We start from the raw sequence: 9,746 nt of genomic DNA, 5'->3' as shown, positions 1-9,746 counted from the left end.
TCTTTTTCAGATTCTTTTCCACTATAGATTATTACAAGATACTGAATATAGTTCCCTGTGCTATACAGTAGGTTCTTGTTGTTATTCTATTTTATATATAATAGTGTGTATCTATTAATCCCATCTATATACTCTTTTTGTGCATCTTCTGTATGATTGCTATACTACAATAAAGTCTCAACGGAAGCCTCAGCCAACCATGGGGAATTCTGACGCTAGGATTGTCCCACATTGGGGTGAGAGGGTGTTTACAGTACAGGCCTTTACACTCAATTATGGGCTGCCCCGGGAAGGCAGCACGCTTGGGGGAGAAGTGACCCTTCAGATGAGGCATTTACCTCAGAGTGGGCTGACATCTGAGGAGTGTTTGCTGCCAGCACTTCCAGCTGACAAGCTGATAAGAATTCACTCCCAAAGTGGGGGAATTTGAGCAACTCATCACAATGTCCACTATACATTTTGTTCCTGGATCTCCTACATGAACTGTTTCAATCAATTATAGAATGAAAACAAAAAGAAAAAAAACAGAAACAGTACATTAAGAAAGTCCCTCAATATTCTGGAAATGTAGTCTGTAGCTCATGAAAAACATTCCCATCAGAAAAAAAAAAAAAAAAATCTGACTACTGAGTCTTAGGACATTTATTTCAAGAAGGGTTTTGCCTATTTATGTCTATCAAAAATTATGTGTGTCTATGACTCAAACTTCCTCTAACCCTTTTCACTTTTATGCATTCATATTCTCTCAAATCATTTATTCAACAGCAAAATCCATAAATCTAGTTTAATCCCAACAAAAGTTCCATTATGGCTTTCTTTTATGAAACTTCACAAACTAACCTCAAAGTGTTTATGAAAGAGTAAATTTGCAAAAATAACTTTTAAAAACTTTAAGATATATAAATGGTGTGGAAAAGCATGCCTTACAAAGTATCAAAGCATAATATAGTGTTACAAAACCCAAAGAAGTGTGGCCCTGGCACCAATATAGGCAAATAGATCAGTGGACCAAAGTAGCAATTCCCAATCACTCATGCATATATGAAGTTACATTTTAATAAGTAGTAAAATTAAGGAATATTCCATAAATGTTGTTGGGATAATTGATCTGGCAAATGCATTATTGTCCAATCTTATCAAAAAAAATCAGAAAGAGTTCACATTCACTTAGAATAGATAACAGTAGTTTTTAACCAAATACATTTGCCTGGGCCACCTGGGCATCCCTCAGAACATAAGAAAGTGGGAGATAAATTCTACAAATATTCAGGGAGCTGTCATATCAATTAAATTTTTAGGGGCTTAGTAGTCTAGAGCATGCTGGACATTTCCTCCCAAGTAAAGGATCGATTATTTTACTTTGTATCTCTCATCAAGAAGTACAACACAAAACCAGCTTCTTCGAGTTCTGAAAGAATATTCCATACCTGGGACATTACCCATTTTCTATGGAGTCCAAAGCAGGAAAGAGAAAGCAAGCAGGCCCAGGTTGTGGTGCAAGGGGCCCTGCTTCTTGAATCATGTGACCAGTAGTCACTATTGCACTGCAGGTGTAAGGAGTGGGAAAAGGTGTTGTGTGAACTTTGTAACAGCATTAGCAAGAGAGCAAGGCCCTACCCCCTGCAGTGGAGAATTGTACATCTTACAAACAACAAATTCTGCTGTTCTACTGAACTATGGTAGAGATGGAGAGCTTGTTCCTGGAACATCAAGTGCACCACTGGCCAGAACTGCTGATCATAAGCTGTCAGACCCACAAAATCATACTAAGGCCCGAGGGCCCAGCAGCAGGCCATCATGAGATGCAAGTGGAACATCTGAGATTGAGCATGAACAGGGCCTGAGGTTTCAAGCAAGCTCCATGAGCAGGTAGCTAGATCCGCATGTCATTGTCACTTGCCACTATTGCACCAGCTCACACATACAGCCACATAGCAGTTACTTTATAACTAGCTCACCATGATGGTTAATTTATGTGGCAACTTGACTGGACCACAGGGTGCCCAGATATTTGAGCAAATATTATTCTGTGTGTTTCTATGAGGGTGTTTTTGGATGAGATTAGCATTTAAATTGGTAGACCTCTCACCTTCTGAGATGGCCCACACTCTATGGAGTGTGCATCTCTCTCAATAAATCTAGTTCTTACCTATCAAAAAAAAAATTGGTAGACTGAGTAAAGCAGATTGCCATCCAGAATGTGGGTGGGCCTCATGCAATCAGTTGAAGATCTGAATAGAACAAAAGGTTGATCCTCCCCTGAATATGAGAATTCTCCTGCCTGATGGCCTTCAAACTGAGACATCCACTCTTCCTAGTTCTACAGCAATTTCTGGCCTTTCGACTCAAAATGGAACATTGGTTCTGTATATTTTGGATTTGCCAGCCTTGATAATTGCATGAGCCAATTCGTTATAATAAATTTATGTACATATATTTATACATATATTTATGTATATACAGGTATACATATACATTATAGATATAGATATAGAGATAGAGATGGCATAGACATAGACATAGACATAGATATAGATATAGCTATAGATATAGATATAGATATAGATATAGATATAGATATAGATATAGATCTCCTCTATTGGTTCTGTTTCTCTGGTGAATACTGACTAATACTCATGAAGGGAAAAATAATTAAGCTTGGTCCATGGATTGGTCAGCTCAGTATGTGGGTGTAAGCCTAAGTAGACAGTGGCCAAATTATTTTCCTATTCAAGGGTGATTCTGAAAGAGAACAGTGAGAGGAAATCCTCCCATTGGGCCAAGCTTTGTGTGACACATCTGTTTGAGATAAAAAAAAGGGGGGTGGGGGGAATGTGGTCACTAGGGAATGTCTTAGTACAACTGATCAAGATTTTGGAAGGAGAAATACTGGAAGACTGGGGTCAAGAAAATCTATAGTAGGAGCATGTAGATGGACATACGGAAATGGATTCAAAGTCTGAAGGTATTGTATTGCATATAATCCCTAAAGAGAATCTATGACAGAAGAAGCACTAAGCACACAAGTAGATAAAATTATTTGACAGTAGACATACCTCAGCTTCTGCATTGGCCATCCCTTGCATTGGGCACATGGAAAAGTAGCCATGGTGGCAGAAATGGAGGCTATGCATGAGCTGAAAACCATGGGCTCCCACTTACCAAAGCTGATCTAGCTATTGCTACTGCCAAATCTCCTATCTGCCAACAACAGGTCAACCTTAAATCCCTGTTACAGGACTCTCAATGAGACCGTGGTAGTTTGTCTCAAATGTGGCCACCATCAATTCCTCTCTTCCCTTTATGCACATGCCATCCCCACCATCAAGAGGTAGAATGTGTTCCTCCTTTCCCTTGGATCCAGGCTGAGCCTTAGTGACTCACTTACCAATAGAAATACAGACATTCTGGGGAATTCCCTGGTGGTCCAGTGGCTAAGACTCCACGCTCCCAATGCAGGGGGCCCGGGTTCAATCACTGGAACTAGATCCCGCATGCCACAAGTAAGAATTCACATGCCGCAACTAAGTGTTCACATGCCGCAACTAAAGATCCTGCATGCTGGGCTTCCCTTGTGGTGCAGTGGTTAAGAATTCGCCTGCCAATGCAGGAGACATGGGTTCGAGTCCTGGTCTGGGAAGATCCCACATGCCGCAAAGCAAATAAGCCCATGCACCACAACTACTGAGCCTGCGCTCTAGGACCCACAAGCCACAACTACTGAAGCCCGTGTGCCTAGAGCTCATGCTCTGCAACAAGAGAAGCCACTGCAATGAGAAGCCTGCGCACCACAACGAAGAGGCGCACCACAACGAAGAGTAGCACCTGCTCGCCGCAACTAGAGAAAAGCCCGCGTACAGCAACGAATACCCAATGCAGCCATAAATAAATAAATAAATAAATAAAGATCCTGCATGCCGCTACTAAGACCCGATGCAGCCAAATAAATATTAAAAAAAAAAAATACAGACATTCTGTAACTTTCAAAGCTAAGTTGTAAGAAGCCTTACAACTGTTACCTAGACCTCTCAGAATGCACCTCTCAGAACAGACCTCTCAGAAAGCTCTTTCCTGGAACTCTTGTTTGAGAGATACCAGCTGTCAAATAAGCAGCTTGAGACATCTACCCTGAGATGACCATGCTATGAGAAAACAAGCCAACTATAGAGGCCCTGAACAACGAGATGTCACGGAGAGAGAGAGAGATAGAGGCCAAGGTACACGGAGACTCCAAACATCTGAGGAAAAAGCCACCTTAGAAGTGAATCCTCTAGCCTCAGACACCCCAGCTACAGCCATGTGGACCAGAGACATACTGGCCAGCTGAGTCCTTCCTGACTTCCTAAACCAGGAAATCATGAGCAAAATAGAGTTGTTATTTTAAGTCACTAAGCTATATGGTGGTTTATTATACAATAATAAAACCAACAAGCCATTTTCTTCACACCCTCTCCAGCATTTGTTGTTTGTAGATTTTCTGATGATGCCCATTCTAACTGGTGTGAGGGAACCCTCTTGCACTGTTGGTGGAAATGTAAATTGATACAGCCACTATGGAGAACAGTAGGGAGGTTCCTTAAAAAACTGAAAATAGAACTACCATACGACCCAGCCATCCTGTTACTGGGCATATACCCTGAGAAAACCATAATTCAAAAAGAGTCATGTACCAAAATGTTCATAGCAGCTCTATTTACAATAGCCAGGACATGGAAGCAATCTAAGTGTCCATCAACAGATGAATGGATAAAGAAGATGTGGCACATATATACAATGGAATATTACTCAGCCATAAAAAGAAATGAAATTGAGTTATTTGTAGTGAGGTGGATGGACCTAGAGTCTGTCATACAGAGTGAAGTAAGTCAGAAAGAGAAAAACAAATACCATATGCTAACACATATATATGGAATCTAAAAAAAATTAAAAATGGTCATGAAGAACCGAGGGGCAAGATGGGAATAAAGACACAGACCTACTAGAGAATGGACTTGAGGATATGGGGAGGGGGAAGGGTAAACTGGGACAAAGTGAAAGAGTGGCATGGACATATATACACTACCAAACGTAAAATAGATAGCTAGTGGGAAGCAGCCGCATAGCATAGTGAGATCAGCTCAGCACTTTGTGACCACCTAGAGGGGTGGGATAGGGACGGTGGGAGGGAGGAAGACGCAAGAGGGAAGAGATATGTATATGCACAGCTAATTCACTTTGTTATAAAGCAGAAACTAACACACTATTGTAAAGCAATTATACTCCAATAAAGATGTTTAAAAAAAAAAGATGTGTTACATATATACAATGGAATATTACTCAGCCATAAAAAGGAACGAAATTGGGTCATTTATAGAGATGTGGATGGATCTAGAGACTGTCATACATAGTGAAGTAAGTCAGAAAGAGAAAAACAAATATCATATATTAACGCATATATGTGGAACCTAGAAAAACGGTACAGATGAACCAGTTTGCAGGGCAGAAATAGAGACACAGATGTAGAGAACAAACGTATAGACACCACGGTGGGGAAAGTGGCAGGGGGGGTGGTGTGATGAATTGGGAGATTGGGATTGACATATATACACTAATATGTATAAAATGGATAACTAATAAGAACCTGCTGTATAAAAAAATAAAATAAAGTTTAAAAAAAAACCCAACCAGCCAGTTGGTGGTATTTGACCACATTAGACCCCTTCCACCTTGGAAAAGGTAACAATTCATTCTTACACTAATATGCAAATGTTCCAGGTAGGGGTTAGCCTCTCCTATGTGCAGGCCTGAGAGCTTAGAAGGTATTTGACCCACTGTCCCAGCATCCCACATTATATCACCTCATATCAAGAGAACAACAGCAAAGGAAGTACAGGAGTCAGCACGTGACCGCAGAATCTACTAGCTCATACTATACCAAGGAGAACTCACTAAAATGACAGATCAGAGGCAATACCTTGCAAGGAGTATTGCACAGGAGTGCCATCCTTTAGAATGTTGTACTTTAAATCATTGACCTTTAAATGGTTCCTAATAGATCCCTAATAGGTTGAATACATGGGTCCAGGAACTAAGAAGTGGAAGTAGAAGTGGCCCCACTTACCATCACTCCTGGTGACCCACTTAGGGAGATTCTCCAAGTTCTTGGAGAAGCTTCTTGTTGTTGCAACTCAGGGCTTTTCAGAGTTAGAGGAATATCTCCACCAGCAGACACAGGTAAAGTTCCATTGATCTCCATAGTGCCTCTGCCTCCTGAGCCCTTTAGCTTCTCATTCCACGATAACAGCTGTCCATAAGAGGAGTCATTTGATGTGGGCTGCCCCAGGAAGGGGACATGACTTTGGGCCAGGTAGCTGTCTATGGCAATCCTGAAGAGGACTGGCAGCTAAGGGCTGGATGTTGACAGCATTCCCAGCAGTTAAAGAAATAAGACTTTCTGTCCTGTAGGAGAATCTGAGCAGTGCATCGTACTAGTTCTTATCTACCTCACATTGTATTTGGAGAAGATAATAAGGGGACCTTATATTTCATAAGTAGATATTTATACTTGACATCAATAAAATTCCTGATAGTTGTAAAAGAAGACCCAAGAGGTCTTATTTGAGCCTTCCTTGTAGAGATTGAAAACGTTAGTGAAAAAACAAAGGTTTTCAACTGACCAATGGAGCAGAGTCAAGGGTTCCAGAAACAGGCCCAGACATACAAAGTCAACTAATTGACAAAGGTGACCCTGTGATTTAGTAAAGAAAGGATAGTCATTTTAATAAATAGTGCTGGGTAAATTGGATTTCCATCTGAAAGCTAATGCATTTTGACCCCTACCTCACATCATACTAAAAAGTTAACTACAGACAGATTATAGATCTAACTGTAAAGGATAAGCTTTTAGAGGAAAACAAGTTGTTAAACATTTCCCAGCACATTGATATCCTACTCTCCCACCAGGTCACTTTTCACCCTTGAGCCTCCCAGCTCCTTCTTCCTCAGCTGATGAGCATTGAGAAAATTGACACCCTAAGGGGGAAAGCTCATAACTTCTGTCAAACAATAAACCTACCTGAATTTATGCCCATATTCTCTATTTTCTCTCTTATTAAAATAAAAGCTCTACCTCTGTCCTATCAAAATAAAAACAAGCAAGTGAAAACAAAAAAAACTCCACTTTTGTTCTGTGCCTCAGTTTCCTTACCTATAAGCAAAGTAAGACTAATAATAGCTCCTGCTTCATTGTAGGAGTAGGTAGTATTAAATTAGTGACGGTAAAAATAGTTAAAATATTGACTGTTTCATGACAAGCACTAAATAAAGTGTTAGTTACTACTCTACCCAGCACATATCTTGAGGAAGTTAACTCTATTTATGATCTCCACTCCCTCACCTCTCATTCACTTTTAAAATCAAATCGCATTGCACCCATGCAAAATCTACTCTAAAGTCTTCCCGTTGCATGAAGAATAAAATTTTAATCCTTTACCATGTAATCTACAAGACCTTTCCCTTGTGATCTGGCCCCTGGTCATCTCATATTTTCTCTTAATTCTTCCGTTCTGTCAATCACTATGCCTCAGATAAAATGACCTTTTTTTTCTTCCTCCAATATTCCAACGTCATTCCTCTCTTTGTAATTGGGGTTTTCTTTTTTATTTGCCTCCCTCCATGAGCCACCATGAAAGTAGATATCATGTCTGTTTTCGCATCCATCAATCCCCATACACCCAGAATAATGTCTGCTACATAATAAGTACTCAAAAAAAAATGTGTATGGACATCAAGAATTAGTTAATGAAAAACCCATTCTAACCTGGCTTCCTTCCATATCATGTTTCCAAATCCAGTAGACACATAGACACATCAATTCACATGTTATTCTATTTTCTCTGTTATTCCACAATTCACTCCATGAAACTCTCCTCTTTGGCTTCTGTGAGCCCAATGTTTCCTGATTTTTCTCCAACCCCATTGTGTTTTCTCCTGTTAGATATTCTGTGCAGGTTCCTCATCCTCTCTGGATATCTAAATTTTGAGTGTGTCAGGCATGGCTGGAGCCTGGGAATTATCTCTCCCTAGGTGCCCATGTCATCTGTGTCAAACATGACATGTCGCTTTGGTATGAAAATTGCCGTGAACAAATCAGTTAGAGGGTGGGGAAGAATTCTGGCATTTTTCCATCCCAAATGGAATTTCTGGTTAGACACTTGAATCTTCAGAATAGGTAAGATGATTTCTTCATGTGTGTGATGGAAGACAGGGAAATCCCCTATCAATTCATGACCTTGTCTTTGGAGTCTTGTGATAATCTCAGACTCTGGTTGTCTGCCCTCCTAGCCTGAATATTGCTTCTTTTCTCTGCCCAGGCTTGTCACCTACTCTTCCCTTAATCTGTCATGCACCAACTCCCAGCACCTTTGTTGTCACACTACACCCTCTCTGAACCTCCTATTTGTAACATCTATCATGTGCTCTCTGTAGGCACACACAGGTGAGGTAGGACAGCAAGGCAATCATGCATGAGAAAAGGAAAAGCAATTAACATCTGTACATTGTATCACATGGCCACAAATCACCTCCCTGAATGGATTTAACTCAACATAATTTCTCTCATTCACCTGCCACTTCTGCATGTTCCCTTCCAGTGTCACTGTACCCTTCCTGCAGAGGTTAGCCAAAGAGACCAGACTTGCCACAGAACCACAATGTCTGAAATCTAAAGAAAGGACCAACAGAAATGAATAAGTACATCCATTTCTTATATTCTCTTTCTGGCCAATTCAAACACTACTTAATCTGTACGAATCAGGGCCGTGTTTTGAAAAGGGCATCACCTTAAAACACAGGAAGGGAATTAAAGACCACCCTTTCAGAAAAAATATTTGACTAGATGTTAACAGGCAGAGAACTCTACAGCTGTAAGTTTCTCAAACATTTTTGCTTGGTAATAGATGTATTTTTCCCTTTGCCTGATACTGTCCCTTTGTTAGTATAGTCAACAAAAGAAGCGGGGTGGGGGGCAGAGAGAAAGACTAACCTAGTTATTCTTGGTCCAGGTACTTGCCTGGGCAGATGTATCTGTCAGAATTAGGAAGCTGATCACCAGTGATAGAAGATATGTCTTCACCAGGCGAACCTGCCAACAGGTTCTTTAGGATTTCTGATTCTAGAAAATAATGGGTGGCAACAAAAAATTATGACCTGAATTATTTTATTTACTAAATAATTCCTGTTCATCATTTATTCCAACTTATTCTGAACTACCTCAGCAGAAAGAAATGCTAAATTATTTGCAAGTTCTGTATGTACCTAGCTTACCTCCTGCAATCAAGGCTATAGCTCAGGAAGCTGCCTTGTTTATTTCCTTTCTCCTACTTTAGCACTAGCACAGGGAGGGATTGTTTTATGGTTTATTTTTCCAGAGGGATAAGGCAGGGTCATGCTGCACCAGGTTCCTAAGAGAAAACCAAGGTCAATAATACACAGGAGATATAAGCCTCATTACCCCTAGAAACAGGTAAAAAGAACAAGAGAAATGGCAATAAACCCCACATTTAAACAAATCTGTGGAAGATGAAAATTGGATGAAGGAGTGTGGTGACTGGTTTAACTTAGTAAAGGAAAGTGAACTCTAAATACCCATAGTGAGGACAACAAAGAAAGGCAAGCTTATCCACTCCACACGTTGGAATTGCTGGTTTGATAGTCGGTCTCCCCCAACAAATCCATAAGCTCCTCCTTGAGGGCAGGATGGGATCTGT

Source organism: Eubalaena glacialis, chromosome 6, assembly GCF_028564815.1.
Source record: "Eubalaena glacialis isolate mEubGla1 chromosome 6, mEubGla1.1.hap2.+ XY, whole genome shotgun sequence".
Taxonomy (NCBI): Eukaryota; Metazoa; Chordata; class Mammalia; order Artiodactyla; family Balaenidae; genus Eubalaena; species Eubalaena glacialis.
Note: the sequence above shows the minus strand (reverse complement) of the source record.